Consider the following 25,609-nt stretch of genomic DNA (forward strand, 5'->3'; position numbering starts at 1 on the left):
TCACATATCACTCGAGGCCTGAAAGCCTTCGAGCAATACACTCGAGGCCTGAAAGCCTCCTCACAATACGCTCAAGGCCTGAAAGCCTCACTCAGTCCAGAAACATCATAAGCCCCTCGGGCATCAATAAAATAATAGTTCTCAGCCCAAACAGCAGTAAAAATGTCATTAAAATCACAAAATTCAATTAAGGCGGCTGAGTTTGCAAAACAGTATAATTATAGGGACTGAGTTCAAATAACGTATCAAAACAGTGAGGAAATAGTGATAACAATCCCTGAAGGATTCAAGTAATCGGCATTAAGCCCAAAACATGGCAATAAGCCCAAATAACGATGATAAACAAATCAGCTTAGTCATTTGTGTGGTAAAATATCAAACGAAACGGACCAAGTCATAATCCCCAGTAGTAAACAACCCCGCGCTCGCCATTAAGCGCGTGTTTCACCTCAATATAGCACTATGTTGTGCAAATCCGGGGTTTCAAACCCTCAGGATATCATTTACTACCATTACTCACCTCAAGCTGGCTAAAGTCCTAGCTCGCTATTCCCTTGCCTCGCGAATCAACCTTCTCGTTCGTAGAATCTGATCAAAACCACAAGGAATATGTTACAATAGGCTACGGGAACATAACCCAATCGAAAAGACTCGAAAAATATTGAAAATCACAAAATTGGCAAAACCCGAGCCCCGGGCCCATTTCTCGAAAAATCAGAAAATTCACACCACCGGATTCCTTATCCCGCCACGAGTATATACATATCAAATTTACCAAAATCCGAGCTCAAATGCTCCCTCAAACCCAAAATTTTCTTTCTCTTAAGTTCAAGCCCTAACCTCCATTTTTAACCTCTAATTCCTTGATTATTCACCCTTAATTCATGTAATAACACATTAGATTTATATTTTAGGCTCAGAATTCCTTACCTCAATGAAGTCCCTTGATTCCCTCTCCAAAATCGCACAATAACCTCCAAGTCCGAAGTGAAAATGTTGAGTTCTTTCAAAAATTCGCGAAGATGGAATTAAATATCTTTGACCTGGCCTTTCCGCTTCTGCGGTCATTTTTCCGCTTCTGCGGAATTTACTAACTCACCCAGGACCGCTTCTGTGGTCCAATACCGCTTCTGCGGTGACCGCATCTGCGGGCCACCGACCGCTCCTGCGGAAGCGGCCTCTCTCCTCTAAAACCGCACCTGTGACCATTTACCCACATCTGCGAAACCGCATCTGCGGCCCCCTTTCCGCAGATGCGGAAATACCAGATACCAGGCATATCACCAATCACACAAGTCCAAAATTCACCTCGTTGGCCATCCGAAATCACCCCGAGGCCCCCGGGACCTCAACCAAAAGTGCCAACCCATTCTAAAACATCATCCAAACTTGCTCCAATCATCAAAACACTTCTAATAACGCTAGAATCATAAATTCTCACCGAATTCAAGCCTAAGTTTCTCAAAAACTTCCGAAATACGCATTTGTATCAATAACCCGACCAAAACACCTCCGAATGACCTGAAATTTTGTACACACATCCAAAATCACCCAACAAAGCTACAACAACTCTCGGAATTCCATTCCGACCCTCGGATAAAAATCTCACCTACCAACCGGAATTCGCCAAAACACTAACTTCGCCAATTCAAGCCTAATTCTACACCGGACCTCCAAATTCAATTCCGATCACACTCCTAAGCCACAAATCATCCCCCGAAGCTAACAAAATCACCGGAAATCACATCCGAGCCCTCTAACGGATAGGTCAACATCCGGTTGACTTTTCCAAAACAAGCCTTCCTTAAAGAGACTAAGTGTCTCATTTCCATCCAAAACCAATCCAAATCGACTCATTCACCCGAGACCCTTATAATAAGACATAAGGAAGCGGAAAATGAAGAAAATGGGGCAGTAACTCACGTGACGACGAGCCGGGTCATCACAGAAAATCAGTTGTGCATCTGGTGTTTTGCACAGGCCTCTGATCTTGCAAATGCGAGATCAGGCTTCGCAAATGCGAAGTCTACTGGCCTGGGAAATGCGACAATGTTGTCGCAAATGTGAAGAAGGTCTAGGAAGGCCAACCTCGCAAATGCAAAACATTGGCTGGAATTGCGAAGGCCCCAGAAGTCGCAAATGCGATGTATGTGTCGCAAATGCGAAGGCAGCTGTAATTCAAAGGGTTCACAATTGTGAACTCCTGATCGCAATTGCGATAACTGCAGCCTGTTAAGTGAGATTTCAGACGGGATTTCAACTTCATTCTTAAAAATTTCGAACCCTAAGCATCCCTAGGCGATTTTTCAAAGACTCAAACTTCTCCAAATCATAGGTAAGTGATTTCTAACTCACCTTCGTCAATCTAATTCATCTTTTTATATGATTTCACTTCAAAATCTGGGGTTTTTCATGGGAAATTAGGTGTTCTTGGGTGGAAATTAGCAATTTCGAATTTTGGGGATTTGGACCTCAAATTGAGGTCGGATTTCAAAACCAATTACCTATTTGAGTTCGTGGGTGAATGGGTAATCGGTTTTTGGTTCGAACTTCGAGTTTTGACCAAGCGGGCCCGGGGTCGATTTTTGACTTTTTGGGAAAAACATTGGGAAATCTTTATTCATGCATTAGAATTGGTTTATTTAGCATTTATTGATGTTATTAAGTAAATTATGACTAGATACAAGCGGATTGGAAGTGGAACCGAGAGGTAAAGCGGTAATTGAGGCTTGATTTTGCCCGTGGAATTGAGGTTAGTGTTTGGTCTAATCTTAGCTTGAGGTGTTGTGGTCTTATTTGCTACGTGTTAGTGTTGAGTACGATGTATAGGTGTGGTGACGAGTATCTATACGTTGGTGTCGAGCATGCAAATGAATCTTATATTATGACCGTTATGTCTTTTATCACGTACCGTTCATGCTTAAAAAGATGTTTCTCTATGTTGAGCAAGTTGCATGATAGTGTTGAATATTTGATCATTGTTGAGTATTGACGCAAGTTGGGAATTACTTCGTGAAGTTAATTGTTGAAACTGATTCCCTTGCCAGGATATTATTGTTTCTATTGTTGATTCCCTTGCCGGGATGTATTGTTTCTATTGTTTGGGTGAGGAAGAGTGTAAAGCACGAAGGGTGATGCCGTGCATGATATTGTGAGTGAGTGTTAATGCACGAAGGGTGATGTCGTGCCGATATTGTGAGAGTTAATGCACGAAGTGTGATGTTGTGCCATGATTACGAGAGTTAATGCACGAAGGGTGATGTTGTGCCGTTTCTATTGTTTCTTATGGTGAGGACGAGAGTAAAAGCACGAAGGATGATGCCATACACGTGTTACTGTTTCATTAGTCCTGTTGATACAAATATGGTGTTCATTATGCTTCTCTATTGAGTGATTGTTAGAATTTGATATTCCCCGCAGCATGTTCCCTTCCCATCTTTATATGTTATTTCCTGTTATTATTGTTCTACTCGTATATGATTTAACTACACAGGTTTATATGGTTATCGTGTCCTAGCCTCGTCACTACTTTGCCGAGGTTAGGCTCGACACTTACCAGTACATGGGGTCGGTTGTACTGATACTGCATTCTCCACTTTTTGTGAAAATTTTGGTGCCGGACCTTGTGAGTAGCTTGAGGTAGTTGCCTTCAGTCCAGGGAGACAAAGGTAGATCTGCTGGCGTTCGCAGAGCCTGAAGTCCACCTTTCCCCGCTTTGGTTTTCTGCTGTCTCTTCTATTTCGAGAACAGTTGTACATCTTTCAGACTTGTATTTGTAGTAAATCTTAGTCGTTCGTGGATTGTGACACCAGATCTATGGGGTAGCTTTCTACTTGAGTTGTGGCACTGTTATATCATTTCCGCATTTTGAAATATTTTGTTTTAACCGTTATCTGTTCCTGTTTGAATTAATAATAATAGTAGTAACAAAACTGTAGTAGTCGGCTTGCCTAGCTTTCACGAGTAGGCGCCATCACCATTCCCGAAGGTGGGGAAACCGGGTCGTGACAAGTTGGTATCAAAGCTCTAGGTTGCTTAGGTCTCACAATTCACGAACAAGCTAGGTAGAGTCTGAGGGATTGGTACGGAGATGTCTGTGCTTATCCCCCAAAGGCTACAGAGTTTAGGAAGAATTTCACATCTATTCTTTCCTGTCGTGCGACTTGATTTCTCAATGCTAATTGAACTTCCACTCTATTCTTTCGTAGATGGTGAGGACACGTACCGCTTCATCAGCTGACCGGCAGCCCGAGCCCCCAGTGGCAGCTCCCACGAGGGGCAGAGGCCGAAGCTGTGCTAGAGGCCAAGGCAGAGGCAGGGCTCAGCCCAGAGCTCGAGCAGCAGCACCAGCGGTGGAGCCTCAGGTTGAGTTTGATGATGAGGTTCTGGCACAGACAGTTCCAGCAGGGACAACTTAGGTCCCAGAGGGGTTCATCGCGACCCCGGTACTCTAAGATGGTTTGGTCCGTCTAGTGGGCCTTATGGAGAGTGTCACTCAGGCAGGCGTATTCCCTGTAGCACCGGCTGTCTCTCAGGCTGGAGGATGAGCCCAGACTCCTGCTACTCACTCTCCGGAGCAGATGGCTCCCCAGTTTCAGACTCCAGCAGCTCAACCAGTTGGGATAGTTCAGCCGGGTGTTGTGGCACAGACCGGTGATGGGCCAGCTATGTCTTCTGATGCCTTGTGGAGGCTGGACAGGTTCACCAATCTTTTTACTACTACTTATCGCGGTACATCTTCAAAGGATCCCTAGGATTATTTGGACAGCTGTGACGAGGTTTTGCAGAATATGGGGGTAGTGGAGACCAATGGGGTCGACTTTGCTGCTTTTCGCCTGTCAGGTCCGCCAAGAAGTGGTGGAGGGATTTTTGTTTGGCTAGACCAGCTGGGTCGCCTGCTTTGACGTGGGGTCAGTTCTCTCAGCTATTTCTAGAGAAGTTTCTCCCTATCACCCGGATAGAGGATTAACGGAGGCAGTTTGAGCGCCTCCACCACCAGAGTTCTATGAGTGTCACCCAATATGAGACTAGGTTTGTTGATTTGGCTCGTCATGCTCTTCTTATAATCCCCACCGAGAGAGAGAGAGAGAGTGAGGAGGTTCATTGAGGGACTCGCTCAGCCTATTCGATTGCAGATGGCTAAGGAGACAGGGAGCGAGATTTCTTTCTAGGATGCGGCCAATGTGGCTAGGCGGGTTGAGATGGTTCTAGCTTAGGGGAGTGGTCAGGGTCTGACAAGAGGCCTCGTCATTCTAGTAGATTCAGTGGTCCCTCGTCTGGAGGCGGGGATTTTTTTGGTAGGGGCCATCTTTCCATGCTGTTTCATTCAGCACTTGAGGCTTCCCATGGTGCACCAGGTGGCCGTAGTTCTCATATGTGTCGCGCCCCCTTTTTTCTCGCGGAGTCCGGGTTTCGACATTCATGGGGAATAACTCATTTCCTTTTGGGAATTGGGTATTTGAATTTGAAGAGTCGCCACCTAACGGATTAAGGTGCGTTAGGGCACCTAGAGCAATTAACTCATATAACTAGTTTGCATTACCAGAGATTAGGGTAAGGGCTCGAAATAACCTTGAGGGGATGGTGTTAGGCACACCTCGCTATCCACAACGGTGGGTCCCGGCCGAACTCAATTATGTGAATTACTCATTTAACAGATAGGCAGTCTAAGCACCCATTTGCAAGTAAAGGAAGTTTGACATACGTAAATAAAGAAAGTTTAACAGATAGGTTGTCTTTACACACATATGTAAATAAGGTGAGCGAAGTCCTAGGTTTGTTGGCCTATAGGATCACATCTGTACAATACCCGGTAAGCCTTCCTCAAATAGAAAAGTTACACGTGGCATTAGTGCACATGTCATCATATCCTCTACTACCTAGTTACCCTCCCCTTAGCGGTTATATAAGCGGTTTTAATTAACGAACTCTAAGCGTGCTTTAGCTATCCCTCCTTGTGGCCCTGGAGGTGTTTAGGAACTCTAATCTTAGGCAGTTCTAGACCCTCCTAAGGTGTTTAAAAGGGAAAATCTAAGCGATAACAAAGAACATATAGGACTATTAAATAAGAAAACAATTAAGGGGGCTCATGTTTACCTCCACACATAAATAAATAATTAGCACGTCTCAAACAACAGATTTCAGAGAATTTCAGAAAGGTCCTAGAACAGGATATCTGGGTGAGCATGACAAATAAAGAATATGCAGCATTGTTTAAAGCGAAGTAGCATAAACCTAATCAGTTTGCCTACTGATTTTAGCACCTGTTGAATCTGGGCAGTTCACGAATAAGCAGAGCACAATTTTTACAGTTTTATATAAAACCTTGATTAACTATAGGCATGCCTAGGCGTGGAACTGTAATGCCCTATAACATGCCGTCTAAAAAGACGCAAACAGAATTCTGCAAATTGATTAAAGGAATGCAAATAGTTTTGGTTTTAATACGTCCTAGAAATATGCTTGTCTAGGTGCTGTCCATCATGAAACTGATTTCATACATATTTAGCCTATAACATAGTGTCTATGTGTTGGGGTTGTTTTTAAACATCTTTATAGACGAGATGGTTACTGATTTCGCCGATATAGACGTGATTTAAAGCGAATGCAAATACAGTCCTAAAGCAGGATTTCTAATGCACATAAAGAATGGTCATTTTATTAGGCAGAATTATGACAGGATTTCTAGATGATTATGCAGAAGCAGAATGAAGTGAGCTTGTAACAGGCCTTCTAGTATGCAAAAAATAGTAAACATGACAATCCTAAGGCATGATTTCTAATGCAAGTAACATAACAGACCTATGGCATGATTTCTAATACCAATAGGCATAGCAAACCTAAAGGCATGATTTCTACCCGGTTTCCCTCACAAAAATCATATAGTAATCCCTCCCTTTTTACTAAATTCCCCAATACCTGTTTACAAAGGTTATTATTCTAGACTAGAAACGAATGAATTACATAATGAATATAAGCTATGCTATATGGGGCCTGAAATAGGCCCAAGGTGAACCTGGGAATACCAGGCCTTCAAAACAGTCCAAGATGCCATAGTATCCAATGGGGTATCCTGGTGCGTCAAAGTTCCCTAAGGACCTCAGGGATCCCTGGCAATGCTCACACCAAGACCCTTTCTTAAATAGAGAAACTGTTTATGTGTAGTGTGGAGGGGCCAGCCCCAGTGTGCCAGAGTTCAGAAGAATCTCATGGATTCCTAGGTAGTACACACACTGGAGGGGCAGAACTTAAATAATCTAAGAGTAGAAGTGAGAGCGCTTGACATTGTTTGGAAGAACTTAGTAACACAATGTTGAAGTAAAACTTTCAGGAGTGAAAAAAGGTTTTCAGGAATAGACACAGTTTTAGAAAAAATGCTAAGTGTGAAAACAGTTCTGGAAGGATTTCTGAGAAAACATACAATCACAAAAAAAAAAACTTAGAGTGCCCAGATTCAGAGCCATTTATTACCTGATTCTAAGTGAAGACAAACATCTTTACAAACAAGGATCAGGGGGGTCGGGGACATAGAGAACTCAAATCAGAAACACATAAACATGGATAAGAGGAGAAGCATATAGAACAGCAAGTACAAAGAATAAGTAGGAACTGATTGACACACAAAACTACTACTTCAAAGTGTTAACAAGGGAATCATGCTCGAAAATTAGAATAGTAATAGGCAGTAAGACATAGAGACAGGGTATGGGAGTAGTCATGCTGAGGACAGGAGTCTATTACACAGAATTAGCATGCCACTTAGTGTTAATCAAGTACATTAGGATTCTATGATACTAACATGAGCATACTAGTTGAGGAAAATAAACATGAACTCAAGTAAACATGTTGGCCAAGTATCAAACAAGACAAGTGAGACCCGTACATGCTGATTACACACTTGAACAAGAGAGGGTAAAACTTAAGCATGCTGAATAAAGCAGTAAACAAGAAGGGCAGTTAAATACATAAGCCATTAAATTAGTGCAGAAGGAGACATGGATTAACAGACATGGAGCACATAGAGTTGAGTTTCAGAATTGAACTGGAAATATACTAGTTAAGGAAGAAAAGTGCAGAAAGTAAAGCAAGTAGAGTTCCATAGTCTAACCTTGGCTTTCAGCCGGCTAAACAAGCAGTTATCACAAGTAGCAAAGAGAGAAGAGAGAATTTTATGTGTGTGTGTGTGTGTGTGTTTTTGAACTAATTTTTCGTGTGTTAAGAGGTAAAACAAGAGTGTATATATAGCACTTTAGGAGTAGAATAAATAAGGTAAAAGAATCAAAATCCAGTCAATTAGGGACAATCACAGAAATACAGAATCAAATCACATAAAGGGTTCGGAATAGACCCCCTTAATTAGGGTAATTGATTAACTGTAACAACAGGGGTTTAATTAAGGCAAGGAGTCCAAGTCATACCAAATAAGGAATCAGTAAGAATCCTAAAACTATACAGGCAATCAATTAAAGCAGAGATGACCAATTAAAGTCATAAACAAGGAAATAAATAAAATATATGCACACGAATCTTAATAGAGTAAAGTAATCAGCAAAACCTTCAAAAAAATACTGATTTCCGGAAAGAATTACTCAAATTCCATAAATAGAGATTAAACTAAGTAAGACCTCACAGAAAATATAGAACTTAGCCGGAAAGTAGGCTCGAACCCTAACAAAGATTAATTAGGGCAAAACCAAAAATATACTGGATTTAACAAGAAAAAATATTTAAGTCCAAAAGATAGAGTAAACTAACACGACCGGTGTCACAAAAAAATAACCAAAATCGAAGCAAAGATTGAAGGAACCACATAGAATCAATTAGGGTTTACATATTCTTGCACAAATCAGTCACAAAGATGAAAGAATAATAAATCAAACACTTAGAATTCAGAAAAACCTTTGAAAAACAACTTGGGATGAACCCTAGTTTAGGAAGAGTGATTAAAATCTGAGAAAAGAAGAATTGACAGTATCGAGCTAGGGTTTTCAGAAAAGAAGTAGAGATGAGAGAATAGGTCAAGAACCCATAGATCCGTAATAAATCAAGAAGAAGTTGTTGCTCCCAAACGCACACGCAAGTATACGCGGTCGTCAAGTAATAAAGTGACTAAAAGTCGGATGTTGATCCCACGAGGACTTGTGATTAACCATTAACTAAATTAGACTATCCTGATTATCTAAACAAGAATTAAACCTAGAAGTAATTGATTCTAAACTAATTAAAATATGAAATATAAAATAATGAACTTTTAACAGAGAGAAAGAGCAGATTTTTATGATATCAATGTAATGAAAACGATCTAGGGTTATGTGCTATCTAACATTCCTATTGTATTCTTCAATTGAATTGACTAACTAATTTATCTAGTGTCACGACCCCAATCCCGGTCGTGATGGCGCCCAACACTAAGGCTAGGCAAGCCCGACCAATTAAATACTCTCCACCCAAATTCGCAATCCGTTAACAAATAATACAATAAAAATAGTAAATATCAAATTTCCAATCCGGAACTAGATAAAATAGTACGAAAAATAACAATGAATATACCAAACATTTCCCCAATAGATCTGGAGTCACGAGTCTAGAGCCTCTAAATGTAACAGAGTAATATATTCATAGTAATAAAGAAAGTCTAGGATAGGAAAATACAAATGCGATAAAGGGGAGAAGTCGGGTTCTACGGACGTCAGGTAGCTACCTCAACAACTCCTAAACCGAAATCCAAGAAGACAGCAAACAGCTCCACTAAGTCTCCGGAGCACCTGAATCTGCACATATGGTGCAAGGAATAAAGTGAGTACTTCCAACTCAGTGAGTAATAAACATATATAATGGCTGAAAGTAAGAAATCCCAAAATATTACAATATAAAGCTATAATCAACGATTCAGCACGGTAAACGATAAAACAACAGCAAACAATGACAATTAAGACCAACAGATATAAAATGCATGAATGCAATGCAATGCACATGACCGCTGCGGCGCGCAGCCCGATCCATTTGGGTACCCGCGCTCACTGTGGGGGTTCAGACTCCGGAGGGGCTCCTACAGCCCAAGCGCAATATCATCGTAGCATTCGCTGCGGCGTGCAACCCGATCCATACTCAGTCCAGATATATAATGCATGCAAGCCGCTCGGTCACAGTCAAATTGTTCATTTTTAGTTTCAATTATGAGGAATTATAGAGCTATGTGTTTAAGCCTTTATTTATTTACTAAACATTTCAAAGCAGTGTCTAGCTCAGGACTGATATCATGAAATATGCTAAGCATCATGGAAATAGTGATAAGGATCGCTGAAGGATGCAAATGATAGGCACAAAGCCCCAAACCTATTCATAAAATCCAAGTAGGATGATTACCAAACAATTTCTAGTCAAGAACACAGTACGAACATCAATCGGAAAGGACTAGGTTACAATCCCCAGTCATAATTGACCCCGCACTCATTATAGTACGTGTCTCGCCTCAATATAGCGTCACAATGTGATATACCAGGGTTTCTAACCCTAAGGTCATCATCTACATCTATTACTCACCTCAAGCCGGCCACAAGTCTAGCTCGCTATGCCTTTGCCTTTCGAATCAACCTCTTCGCACGCCGAATCTCATTAAAACCACAACGAATACATTACAATAGGCTAAAGAAACATAACCCAATCGAAAAGACTCGAAAAACACCAAAATTCACTAAGTTGGCAAAACCCGAGCCCCGGGCCCACTTCTCGAAAAATTATGAAACTTACATCACCGGATTCCTCGTCTCGCCACGAGTCCGTACATATAAAATTTACCAAAATCGGAGTTCGTTTGACCCTCCAAATTCCATTTTTACATCCTAATTTCTCAAGCCCTAACTTACCCCATTTTGATGAATTTCCACTGATTTCTATGATAAATTTACCATAAACTCGAGTAATTAAGCCAAGGAACTTACCTCCACTCGATTCTCAGTCAAAACCCTCAAAATTTCTTGCCCAAAGCTCTTAAGAAGGTTAACAATGGAGGAAATAACGAATGAGTCGCGGATGAAATATCATAATTAAACCCTTCTGTCGCCCAGTTTTTTCCTCTACGCGAACGCGTCGACCATCACGCGAACGCGATGGTCCAACTTAACCTCCTACGCGAACGCGATACTCCAAACGCGAACGCGATGCACAGGAGCATCCTCTTACGCGAACGCGACTCCCTCATCGCGAACGCGATGAACAAACTAGGCAGGGTCCCCAGGCCCTTCTACGCGAACGCGAGGCCACGATCGCGAACGCGATGACCCAGAAATCACACTACGCGAACGCGATGGGCACCTCCGCAAACGCGAAGGCCAAAAGTGGCCTGCAACAGCTGTGCAATTTTCTGCAACATTTCCAAAGTTCAAAACCTCCGTTTAGCCATCCGAAATCATCCCGAGGCCTCCGGGACCTCAACCAAAGGCACCAACATATCCCAAAACATCATATGAACTTGTTCCCATCATCAAACTACATCAAACAACGCTAAAACCATAAAATCACATCGAATTCAAGCCTAAGTTTCTTAAAAACTTCCGAATTACGCATTCGATCAAAAACCCGACCAAACGACGTCCGAATGACCTGAAAATTTGCAGACATATCCAAAATCACCTAACGAAGCTACTGCAACTCTCGGAATTCCATTCCGGCCCTCAGATCAAATTCTCACCCATCAACCGGATTTCGCCAAAATACTATTTTCGCCAATTCAAGCCTAATTCTACACCTGACCTCCAAAATCACTTCCGATCGCACTCCTAAGTCACAAATCACCTCCCGAAGCTAACCGAAACACTGGAATTCACATCCGAGCCTTCTAACTAATAAGTCAAAGTTTGGTTGACTTTTCCAAACCAAGCCTTCCTTAAAGAGACTAAGTGTCTCATTTTCTACCAAACCAATTCAATTAAACTCTAACTCACCCGTTGCTGATAATAAAACATGAAAGAGCAATAAATGGGGGAAACGGGGCTGTAATACATGAGACGGTCACGACCCCAATCCCGGTCGTGATGGCGCCCAACACTAAGGCTAGGCAAGCCCGACCAATTAATTACTCTCAACCCAAATTCGCAATCCGTTAACAAATAATAGAATTAAAATAGTAAATATCAAATTTCCAATCCGGAACTAGATAAAATAGTATGAAAAATTATAACGAATATACCAAAAATTTCCCCAATAGATCTGGAGTCACGAGCCTAGAGCCTCTAAATGTAACAGAGTAATATATTCATAGTAATAAATAAAGTCTAGGATAGGAAAAGACAAATGCGATAAAGGGGAGAAGTCGGGTCCTGCGGACGTCAGGCAGCTACCTCAACAACTCCTAAACCGAAATCCAAGAAGACAGCAAACAGCTCCACTAAGTCTCCGGAGCACCTGAATCTGCACACATGGTGCAGGGAGTAAAGTGAGTACTTCCAACTCAGTGAGTAATAAACATATATAATGGCTGAAAGTAAGAAATTCCGAAATATTACAATATAAAGCTATAATCAACGATTCAGCACGGTAAACGATAAAACAACAGCAAACAATGACAATTAAGACCAACAGATATAAAATGCATGAATGCAATCATGACCGCTGCGGCGCGCAGCCCGATCCATTTGGGTACCCGCGCTCACTGTGGGGGTTCAGACTCCGGAGGGGCTCCTACAGCCCAAGCGCAATATCATCGTAGCATTCACTGCGGCGTGCAGCCCGATCCATACTCAGTCCAGATATATATATATATATATGCATGCAAGCCACTCGGGCACAGTCAAATTGTTCATTTTTAGTTTCACTTATGAGGAATTATACAGCTATGTGTTTAAGCCTTTATTTATTTACTAAACATTTCAAAGCAGTGTCTAGCTCAGGACTGATATCATGGAATATGCTAAGCATCATGGAAACAGTGATAAGGATCCCTGAAGGATGCAAATGATAGGCACAAAGCCCCAAACCTATTCATAAAATCCAAATAGGATGATTACCAAACAATTTCTAGTCAAGAACACAGTACGAACATCAATCCGAGCGGACTAGGTCACAATCCCCAGTCATAATCGACCCCGCACTCATTATAGTACGTGTCTCGCCTCAATATAGCGTCACAATGTGATATACCGGGGTTTCTAACCCTAAGGTCATCATCTACATCTATTAGTCACCTCAAGCCGGCCACAAGTCTAGCTCGCTATGCCCTTGCCTTTCGAATCAACCTCTTCGCACGCCGAATCTCATTAAAACCACAACAAATACATTACAATAGGCTAAAGAAACATAACCCAATCGAAAAGACTCGAAAAACACCAAATTTCACGAAGTTGGCAAAACCCGAGCTCCGGGCCCATTTCTCGAAAAATTATGAAACTTACATCACCAGATTCCTCGTCTCGCCACGAGTCCGTACATATAAAATTTACCAAAATCGGAGTTCGTTTGACCCTCCAAATTCCATTTTTACATCCTAATTTCTCAAGCCCTAACTTACCCCATTTTGATGAATTTCCACTGATTTCTATGATAAATTTACCATAAACTCGAGTAATTAAGCCAAGGAACTTACCTCCACTCGATTCTCAGTCAAAACCCTCGAAATTTCTTGCCCAAAGCTCTTAAGAAGGTTAACAATGGAGGAAATAATGAATGAGTCGCGGATGAAATATCATAATTAAACCCTTCTGTCGCCCAGTTTTTTCCTCTACGCGAACGCGTTGACCATCACGCGAACGCGATGGTCCGGCTTAATCTCCTACGCTAACGCGATACTCCAAATGCGAACGCGATGCACAGGAGCATCCTCTTACGCGAACGCGACTCCCTCATCGCGAACGCGATGAACAAACTAGGCAGGGTCCCCAGGCCCTTCTACGCGAACGCGAGGCCACGATCGCGAACGCGATGACCCAGAAATCACACTACGCGAACGCGATGGGCACCTCCGCAAACGCGAAGGCCAAAAGTGGCCTGCAACAGCTGTGCAATTTTCTGCAACATTTCCAAAGTTCAAAACCTCCGTTTAGCCATCCGAAATCATCCCGAGGCCTCCGGGACCTCAACCAAAGGCACCAACATATCCCAAAACATCATATGAACTTGTTCCCATCATCAAACTACATCAAACAACGCTAAAACCATAAAATCACATCGAATTCAAGCCTAAGTTTCTTAAAAACTTCCGAATTACGCATTCGATCAAAAACCCGACCAAACGACGTCCGAATGACCTGAAAATTTGCAAACATATCCAAAATCACCTAACGAAGCTACTGCAACTCTCGGAATTCCATTCCGACCCTCGGATAAAATTTTCACCCATCAACCGGATTTCGCCAAAATACTAACTTCGCCAATTCAAGCCTAATTCTACACCGGACCTCCAAAATCACTTCCGATCGCACTCCTAAGTCACAAATCACCTCCCGAAGCTAAGCGAAAACCGGAATTCACATCCGAGCCTTCTAACTAATAAGTCAACATTCGGTTGACTTTTCCAAACCAAGCCTTCCTTAAAGAGACTAAGTGTCTCATTTTCTATCCAACCAATTCGATTAAACTCTAACTCACCTGTTGCTGATAATAAAACATGAAAGTGAAATAAATGGGAGAAACGGGGCTTTAATACATGAGACGACGGGTTGGGTCGTCACATCTAGTTTATTGGTTGACAAGGTTAATATTGCTCATAAGAATCTGTCGAGTTCTTACTCGCCTATTCAAGCTAACCTAAATCCTATATGTCTATGGAATTAGAATCAACAAAAACGCATTTATAATTCCTATAAATCAACCAAGCAAGATAATTAGGTATATGTCTATCCTAACCGCGAATCCGTTCCCCGATGCCCGGGTTCAAGAATTTACTCTACTCAATCCTATATGCAATCTAGAATTCCCACTTTCGATTTCTATTCAAGATTCGTAGATAGTATTCAATTGGTGATCAAGCAATTAAATAATTAAGTGCAGGATTAAATAAATAAACCAATATGATAAACTAAGAAATCAAAATCAATATCCGAATAACAATAGTCATGAAAGAACCACAACCCTAGAACGTGAAGTTTAGCTCCACATAGACATGGTAGCAAAACAACAAATCATACAAAGAAACATAAAAAGACTATGTTGGTGGAAGAAAAGATGAAACCCGGCATCCACGGCGGCTCTATGCTTGTGTTTTCCTCTCAAAAACGTCCTCCTCTTTTCTCACCAAAAGTCCCCCTCAAAATTAGTGTTTAATGACTATTTATAAGTGTAGGAAAAAACCTAGGTGAAATAACCAAGTCCAAAACTAAAAAGGAGACAAAATTTCCTCCAGACTTCCAATTTTACCCCTGACAAGTCTTTTCCGGAACTGGGACTAGCACGAACGCGCTAATGTTCGCGCTAAAGTTCCTGACATTCTGCCTCCCGCTTCTGGAATAGCGCGAACGCGCTAGACCTCGCGCTAGACTTCGCGCTAGTTCAGGCCATTTTTCTTCAATTCTTTGTCTAGTCTTTGCGCGCACTCAGCTCCGAGGGATATTTCTTGCTCCAAATTAGCTCCAAGCTCAACTTTTAGGCATCACATAGGCTCCTCGTCATCTTCTCCAATTGTTTTGTGCACTTTGTTCCAAAATCCCATCTTCAAAGTACCTACACATAAAATAAACTCAATTAAGCACGATTGTATAACAATTTAACATTAAAACATCAAAATGTAAAGTAAGTAATCCACTAAAAATATAGAATTATAGCCAAACATCACTACCCCACCCTTAAGTATTGCTCGTCCTCGAGTCAACCAACACTTTACTCTATCTTTCAGCACTTTGTTATTACACAATTGAGGTACACTATACCAATGACCATGGTTAATAGCAACAATTAAACTCTAGCATATGCAATCATCATACACTCCCCTTTACTTATGTCATTCTTCAAAAATATTCAAACAAAGACAATATGCTCACAACTATCCTAGCCTCAAAAACCGACTCAATGTCAAAATGCACTCATGGCTTGAACACCGAACATCCTAGAGAAGTCTAATAATGTTACCTATCCCTCGTGAAACCATGTGCCCTTATAACCAAAGCAAAGAAAGTAAAATCAATCCACTCATTCGAATCTCATGCTCACATATATCAAAGAAAATCGTTCACCCTCAAAAAAGAAGTCACATGCATGCACTTGGTACCATAGGCTTGCCCTTAATGTAAATCTCTACTAATGTAGGCTCGCTCGATCTAAAATCAATTAGGTCTTTTTCATGGTTGTAATGTGGGCTAAGGGACGGGTAGGATATATTTTGGAATAGTGACTAACCTTCCTAAGCACTTTAACACACCACATAATCAACTTTAAGCATAAATTCTTCAATCCACTTCACTTTCACAAACAATATCACCCCAAAAATGCTCCCTTCTTTTTTAAGCACTACATTAATTCATACCCACTAGCAGGAACAAGACAACAATGTACTCATCTCTATTTTTCTTTTTTTTTCTTTCTTTTTCCACTAGTGGTGTATTATTTAAAAAAAAATAAGTGCACCTTTCTTCCTTTTATCGGCTCCAATCAAAAGCCACCCAACTCTTAGTTCCTTATTACTTCTTTTAGCGCTCATCTCATAATTAAAGTGCTTTAAAAGGTAAAAGGATCAAAACAATGTCAATTTAAGAACAAAAAGGGTATATGCTTGTAATGTGGGTGCCAAATAAAAGTCTATAGGCTCAAAAGGGTTAACTAGGGATAAATTTTACTTGTGGTAAGCAATTAGTGCAAAAGATCAACAAAAGCCTAAAATCATTTTTCAAACCGAGCATCACCTTAAATTTCGCTTTGACTCACAAACCGGGCAAGTTCTAGACACAAGTACAATACATGGACTACACAAAAATCTCACCACACATGGCACATGACTCACTAAGGACGATCCCATTCCGACTCTCAAACAAATGCAAGTATTCACGGAGCCACGAGATATTAATCATGAAGCACAAAATGAACATAAGTCAAGAAAACGAGACATAGGCATCACAAGATATGCTATCCAACTAAGCAAGGCATTATCAATAATTTTAAATCATAGGGAAGATACTACACATGCCAAAGCCTAAATATGCTACTATCAAACAAGTCAAGGGCGCCTAGGTTCATCATTCTTCCTCCATTTATTCCCTAAATTCTAATCTACTCTAAAAATAAAAATAATAAATACTACTACCCGGTTCAAACTACATCCCATGGAAAAGAACCGAGGCACAAAGAAAAACCATGGGGGATTATTACTACCTAAAGAAAGCTAAAAGATATATTTTTGTGTTTTTTGTTTAGACTTTAATCCCTCAAGAAAACTGTCCACAAAATCCATCGTCGGGAAAAGTCCAAACTTTCTACTTCTTTTTTTTTCGTTTTTTTTGTTTTTTGTTTTTGGTTTTTTTTTGTTTTAAAAAAAATTACTGCACTAAGAACGAGTACTATAACTAAGCTAACATAGCATAGAAAATCACCCAAACAATCTCCTCACCCCACGCTTAAAATTGTGCAATGTCCTCAATGCACACTAAAAATAACAAGAGGGTAGAAGAGACTCCCTGGTAGGCCAAAGGCCGAAGCATTAGCAGCTCACGGGATACTCAGACTTCTCTCAGGTACAATCCTTTGTGCGGGCACCCCACACTAAGTTCTAACCACATGGCTCACTTTTGCACACTTCCTGTGGTTTTGCTCCCTATGCTCAAAATCCTACAAAAAATTCTACAAAGATAGAAAAATAAAATAAACAAAAATAAATAAAAATAAAAGAAAGCAGTAAAGCTGGGTTGCCTCCCAACAAGCGCCTAATTTAACGTCGCGGCATGACGTGAACCACTTTTTCCTCCACCTTGAACTTATGAATTGTACCCCTAATATGGCATCCAGTCTGCGGCTATGCTCCAGTGGTGGGGCTACAATGATAACAAGGCCAAGTAATTATTTTTTCACTCTGCACTTCTTGGCCTTTAGATGGGGAATATAATTTTTGCTTTCTGGCACAACAAATTCAAGAATATAGGCACTCTCATCCTCACCTTTTGACTCCTCTATAGGCTCAGATGTCTTGATTAGTATCTCACTATCTAAATACAATGTGGAAAAATGATTGGAATGAGGTCTAATGCGCCCTAACTCATGAATTTTACTACTATTTACATCCCCATATTTACACACACTCAAGTCTGCCAAAGTAATGTTATCTACTCCCTCACATGACTCTAGAGCACTCTTCTCAATATTGGCATCCTCAAGAAAAACATGGTCTAGTGATTGGTATTCTCGTTTTAGCTCCTCAATTTGGTCTAGAAGATTTTTTTCAGCTTCACACAACTCATTATTAATTTGTTGGGCGTTACACGCATCAACCTTTGCACTCAAATCTGTATCTAAGTTATGTACAGCCAAGCCAAAATTATCAATTTTATGTGCACGTTCATCTCTCTCCTTAGACAAATCATTTACCAACGTTGTTAGAAAACAACGTCGTTCTTCATATTCCCTTAATCGTGAATATTCTTTCCATTACAAACCCTTACTCCCATATTCAAATTCAGACCTCCCGGAGTTCAGGTCATGACAAGCCCAAAAAGACGGCTGTAAAAGTTTTCCGTCAACCAAGCGTCTTCATCAATAACCTTACCTCCGGATATTTCATCCCCGGATGTCATGTTGAGAGAACTAGAAACACACTAAGAGAAAGATCAAAATTGTTATAAAAATAAAAATATTTACAAAAAGAGAATAAAAGAAAAGTTGTTAAGATAAAAAGAAAAAGTCTAATTTAGAAAAATAGTTAATTTCTAAGTCCCCGGCAACGGCACCAAAAACTTGTTGCTCCCAATCGCACACGCAAGTATACGCGGTCGTCAAGTAATAAAGTGACTAAAAGTCGGATGTCGATCCCACGAGGACTTGTGATTAACCATTAACTAAATTAGACTATCCTGATTATCTAAACAAGAATTAAACCTAGAAGTAATTGATTCTAAACTAATTAAAATAAGAAATATAAAATAATGAACTTTTAACAGAGAGAAAGAGCAGATTTTTATGATATCAATGTAATGAAAATGATCTAGGGTTATGGGCTATCTAACATTCCTATTGTATTCTTCAATTGAATTGACTAACTAATTTATCTAGTTTATTGGTTGACAGGGTTAATATTGCTCATAAGAATCTGTCGAGTTCTTACTCGCCTATTCAAGCTAACCTAACTCCTATATGTCTGTGGAATTAGAATCAACAAGAACGCATTTATAATTCCTGCAAATCAACAAAGCAAGACAATTAGGTATATGTCTATCCTAACCGCGAATCCGTTCCCCGATGCCCAGGTTCAAGAACTTACTCTACTCAATCCTATATGCAATCTAGAATTCCCACTTTCGAGTTCAATTCAAGATTTGTAGATAGTATTCAATTGGTGATCAAGCAATTAAATAATTAAGTACAGGATTGAATAAATAAACCAATATGATAAACTAAGAAATCAAAATCAATATCCGAATAACAATAATCATGAAAGAACCACAACCCTAGAACGTGAAGTTTAGCTCCACATAGACATGGTAGCAAAACAACAAATCATACAAAGAAACATAAGAAGACTAAGTTGGTGGAAGAAAGGATGAAACCCGGCCTCCACGGCGGCTCTGTGCTTGTGTTTTCCTCTCAAAAACGTCCTCCTCTTTTCTCGCCAAAAGTCCCCCTCAAAATTAGTGTTTAATGACTATTTATATGCGTAGGAAAAAGCCTAGGTGAAATAACCAAGTCCAAAACTAAAAAGGAGACAAACTTTCCTCCAAACTTCCAATTTTACCCGTGACAAGTCTTTTCCGGAACTGGGACTAGCCCGAACGCGCTAATTTTCGCGCTAAAGTTCCTGACATTCTGCCTCCCGCTTCTGGACTAGCACGAACGCGCTAGACCTCGCGCTAGATTTCGCGCTAGTTCAGGCCATTTTTCTTCAATTCTTTCTCTAGTCTTTGCGCGCACTCAGCTCCGAGGGATATTTCTTGCTCCAAATTAGCTCCAATCTCAACTTTAAGGCATCACATAGGCTCCTCGTCATCTTCTCCAGTTGTTTTGTGCATTTTGTTCCAAAATCCCATCTTCAATGTACCTACACATAAAATAAACTCAATTAAGCACGATTGTATTACAATTTAACATTAAAACATCAAAATGTAAAGTAAGTAATGCACTAAAAATATGGAATTATAGCCAAACATCAGAAGTTCTTACTCATAGACGGAAAATGGCCTGAGACAAGCTGGTAAACAAAGTTTCAAACCGGAACCAGTTGGGGTTCCCTTAAGATCTTCTCAAGGACCCATGAAATCAAGAGCCATGGCGTGTAGAAGACCAGGTCTTGTCGGAGAAGACATAGAAGCACCATAGAAGGGGTTCACACCGGTGATGGCGTTTTAGTGTTAGGATTAGGTTGAGAGGGAGTTTAAGACGAGGGAGATGATGACGGCGGGTGAGGGAAAGAATGAGAAGGGTTTGGGTAGTTTAGGGGGGGGGGGTTAATTAAGGTAAGGATAATCGTGGACCGTTGATCAAAATGATCAACGGCCACGAGTGAACGGGCTAGTGGATCGGGGGGTAGGAAGATTGGGCCGAAAGGGGTTTGGGCTAATTTTAAAAAGAATTTTGGGATGTTTTTATAGAGGTCAAGTCTGAAATAAAAGAGGCTATTTGTTAAATGCCCAAACAACTTATAAAAAATATTTTAACTGATTATAAAAATAATTTTCATGCCTAGAAATATTTTAAGATGATTACTCAATATTTTAAAAATACAATGAACCATTTTCTGGTAAAATAATGCAATAATATACACATCGGCTATAATTGCAAAGTTATTGCAATTGTAACCAAAAAGTGTAAATCTGGCCATTTGTGAAATAATTTGAACTTAATATGACTATAAATGGCAAAAATTGGACCATGAAATGTTGTAAGATCGTTTGTGATGCAATTTTGTAATTATTTATATAAATATAATACTTGAATGAATTAATTTAAAAATGTAGAAATTATGAAAAAATATCAATTGATGTTAATGCATAGTTTTGAAGGTATATATGCACTTAAAAGTATTATATGGAAAAATTGGGTATCAACAGCTGCCTCTCTTTACCCGGGAAGGATGAAAGAGTTTTCGGGTAAAGAAATGATGGCCAATTTTGACCGAATGGGGTGTTTTTAAAAAATAGAGGCCGGACTCTGGTCTTTGAACTGCCTACATATCCCTGGTTATACAGGAATCAGGCCATGTGTAGTTCTGGACACATCAGTGGAATATACCGATGAAGTCATCACAAGAACGGAGAATATGTGAAGAATGGTTGTGGTGAGAGGTCAGGTTTGAGATAGTTTGAAGGGATCAGAGCGGGATTGCTCCTTTTGGGGTAGCGATTGCTTAGTGGGTCACCTGCAAATAAAGAGATACTACGAGCATATATTTGTTCGTAAATTTAAACATGATGCAGATTCTCTTCAGACTATGAAAGTTGTCTTCGGACGGTTGAGGATGACGTCCTTTGACCATGATGTCCAGGGCCATGAATTGTTCGTTGGGGAATTCGCAGGCCATGAAATGATATTTTCGGGCCATGAAAATGGTGCCTCCGAACCATGACGCCTTTGAATAATGATATGCAAATTTGAGAGATCCTCAGGCCATGGCATGGTGTCCTCAGGCTGTGAGTATGATGCCTTCGGACTATGACACCTTTGGGCAAGTTGGCGATATTTCAGCCCATGAGATGCAATAATATAATGCTAAAATGAACAAGACAAGGCTTAGTCTTGTGAGGTTGAGGGCAGAGCTTAGCCCGAAAGAGGAGCAAAAAGATAGTGCCGGAGAGACAATGCTTAGTCTCGGCAAATAAAGGCGATGATTGGCCTTATGCAAATAGGAGGCAGAGCTTAGCCTTATGCAAAATGGAGGCATGGCTTAGCCTCACGCAGATATGGAGGCAGGGCTTAGCATCATGCAGATGGAGCCAGAGCTTAGTCTCATGCAAGATTCGGGACAGGGCTCAGTCCCATGCAAATGGAAGGCAGTGCTTAGCCTTATGCAAAAATGGAGGCAAGGCTTAGCCTCATGCAGATATGGAGGCAGGTCTAAGCCTCATGCAGATGGAGACAGAGCTTAGTCTCATGCATGATTCGGGTCAGGGCTTAGTCCCAAGCAAATGGAAGGCAATGCTTAGCCATATGCAAAATGGAGGCAGGGCTTAGCCTTATGCAAAAAGGAAGCAGGGCTTAGCCTCATGAAGATGGAGACAGAGCTTAGTCTCATGCAAGATTCGGGACAGGGCTTAGTCCCATGCAAATGGAAGGCAGTGCTTAGCCTTATACAAAAACGGAGGCAGGGCTTAGCCTCATGCAGATGTGGAGGCAGGGCTTAGCCTCGTGCAGATATGGAGGCAGGGCTTAACTTCATGTAGATAGAGACAGAGTTTAGTCTCATCCAAGATTCCGGACAGGGCTTAGTCCCATGAAAATGGAAGGTAGTGCATAGCATTATGCAGATATGGAGGCAGGGCTTAGCCTCAGGCAGGATTTTGGGACAGGGCTTAGTCCCATGCAAAAATAGAATAAATAGCAGGTGATAGCAGGGTTTTCTTAGCTGGTAATAGATTTTAGCATCACGGTTGTTATGGAGATTGTGACTTGGAGGCATGTATATTCTTCGCTCCTGCATCCAAAGAAAAATCATGATTTCTATGAAGGGGGTAGGTCGGTTCGTGCCTCCATCGGCTTGCTTGGCTTGCTTTGCTTGGTCCGCAGGTCCTGTTCAAATCTTTGGGGTAGCGTTGGCTATACGAAGTCATTTTACAAGAAAGCATGCATAGTTTCAAAGACGTAACAGAAATATATTATTTTAGAAATTGGTTAGATGAACCAGTGACTGTGACATGATCCGAGACATCGCAACCTCTCAAGCTATAGAATTTTGAGGGTCCTCCTCAAAATTCTTCCCCAGTTAGATGGACACGTCTGACTATTGCACATGTTGCGATCGACTGAAATTGCTTCGGAATTTTGAGGGTCCTTCTCAAAATTCTGCTCCAGTTTCTAATTGACTTCTGACTTTCTGGCATATGGTGGCGTTGGCTAGACTTGCTCCGAAATTTTGAGGGTCCTCAAAATTCTGCCCCATTTTCTGGTTGTGGGGAAAATAGGATTTTTACTGAATTGTGACCGAACCCACAGGGCTGCCTACGTATCCCCTCTTAAACGGGAATCACGTCGAGCGTAGTTCAATATACATCATTTTGTGAAAACATAAATAGTTACACATAGTATCGCTTGACTACATCTGAGTTGATTGGTTTTGGCCAGACTTCTCCGTCCATTTCTGCAAGTATGAGGGCTCCTCCTATCAATACTCTATGAACCATGTAAGGGCCTTGCCAGTTGGGAGAGAATTTCCCTTTGGCTTCGTCCTGATCCGGAAAGATCTTCTTCAACACCGGCTGCCCTGGTGTGAACTGTCTCTGCTTGACTCGTTTGTTGAAAGCTCTGGACATTCTATTTCGATAGAGTTGCCCATGACACACTGCATTCATCCTTTTTCCATCTATGAGGGCTAGCTGCTCAAAACGGCTTCTTATCCATTCCGCGTTGCTAAGCTCAGCTTCTTGTATGATTCTCAGAGAAGGGATCTTCACTTCAGTGGGAATAACAGTTTCAGTACCATAAACTAGTAAGTAGGGAGTTGCCCCGGTTGATGTGCGGACTGTGGTACGATATCCCAACAAAGCGAATGGCAGCTTCTCGTGCCATTGTTTGTGATTTTCTACCATCTTTCTTAGTATCTTCTTGATATTCTTGTTAGCGGCTTCTACAGCTCCATTCATCTGAGGTCTATAGGCTATGGAATTCTTGTGCTTGAATTTGAAAGTCTCACACATGGTCTTCATCAGATCACTTCTTAGTTACTGCCTTGTAGGATGCTGCTTCGACCGATTTGGTGAAGTAATCGATAGCTACAAAGATGAACCGATGCCCATTTGAGGCAGTGGGCTCGATTGGACCAATGACATCCATTCCCCAGGCGACGAATGGCCAAGGCGAGCTTGTTGCATTGAGCTCATTTGGCGGCACTTTTATCATATCGGCATGTACTTGACATTGGTAGCATTTCTGGACATACTGGACGCAATCTATCTCCATGGTCATCCAGAAATAACCGACTCTAAGTATCTTCTTGGCCAAGACAAAGCCATTCATATGCGGGCCGCAAGTTCTTGCATGTATCTCCTTAATTAGCTTAGAAGCTTCTTTTGCGTCGACACACCTTAGCAATCCCAAATCAGGAGTTCTTCTGTACAAGGTTTCTCCGTTGTGAAAGAAATTATTGGACAACCTCCAAAGCGTACGTTTCTGAGTATGACTTTCATGCTACGGATATTCTCCTTTCGCCAAATATTCTTTGATATTGTGAAACCAAGGCTTCCCGTCTATTTCTTCTTCAACATGGGCACAATACGCCGGTTGACTGTGGGTCCTTACTGGGATGGGATCGATGAAGCTCTTATCGTGATGCTGTATCATGGATGACAAGGTGGCCAATGCATCGGCAAACTCGTTCTGAATCCTGGGAACATGCCGAAACTCTATCTTCGTGAACCTCTTTCTCAATTCCTCCACATGGTGCAGATATGGCAATATCTTGGAATTCTTGGTGCCCATTCTCCTTGTACCTGGTGCACAAGCAAATCTGAATCACCGATTACCAGTAGCTCCTGAACATTCATATTGATGGTCATGTTGAGCCCTAGTATGCAGGCTTCATACTCTGCCATGTTGTTGGTGCAGGGAAATCTGAGTTTAGCAGATACCGAATAATGTTGGCCAGTTTCTGATACCAAAACGGCTCCAATGCCGACTCTCTTGAAATTTGTCGCTCCGTCAAAGAACATTCTCCAACCGTCATAGGACTCAGCAATATCTTCTCCTATCAATAACACCTCTTCATTGGGAAAATACGTCTTCCACGGGGTTCTCAGCAAGATGATCTGCCAGTGCCTGTCCCTTGACTGCTTTCTATGTCACATAAACAATGACAAACTCACTCATCAAGATTTGCCACTTAGCCAGCTTGCTAGTGGCATGGGTTTCTGAAAGATATATTTCAAGGGATGCATCCTTGATATGAGGTATGTTGTGTAGGCACAGAAGTAATGCCTCAGCTTCTGAGCTATCCAGGTTAGAGCGTAGCAGGTACGTTCCAATAGAGAGTACCGCACTTCATATGGAGTAAACTTCTTACTCAGGTAATAGATAGCTTGTTCCTTTCTCCCTGTCTCGTCGTGCTGCCCCAGAACGTAGCCGAAGGCTCCATCTAGCACTGCAAGGTAGAGTAGCAAGGGTCTACCTGGCTCTGGCAGGACCAAGACTGGTGGTGTTGATAAGTACTCCTTGATCTTGTCGAAAGCCTTTTGACAATCCTCAGTCCAACTGGTTGCAGCGTCCTTCTTTAACATCTTGAAAATTGGCTCACATATAACTGTAGACTAAGCTATGAAGCGGTTGATATAGTTTAGCCGTC

At 41.2% G+C, this 25,609-nt stretch overlaps 1 pseudogene; it reads right to left on the reverse strand.

Annotated features, from left to right (window-relative positions):
• Window positions 1,953-25,609, reverse strand: part of LOC109219245 — a 39,292-nt pseudogene continuing 15,635 nt past the window's right edge.

This window comes from Nicotiana attenuata, chromosome 2 (genome assembly GCF_001879085.1).
Source record: "Nicotiana attenuata strain UT chromosome 2, NIATTr2, whole genome shotgun sequence".
NCBI lineage: Eukaryota > Viridiplantae > Streptophyta > Magnoliopsida > Solanales > Solanaceae > Nicotiana > Nicotiana attenuata.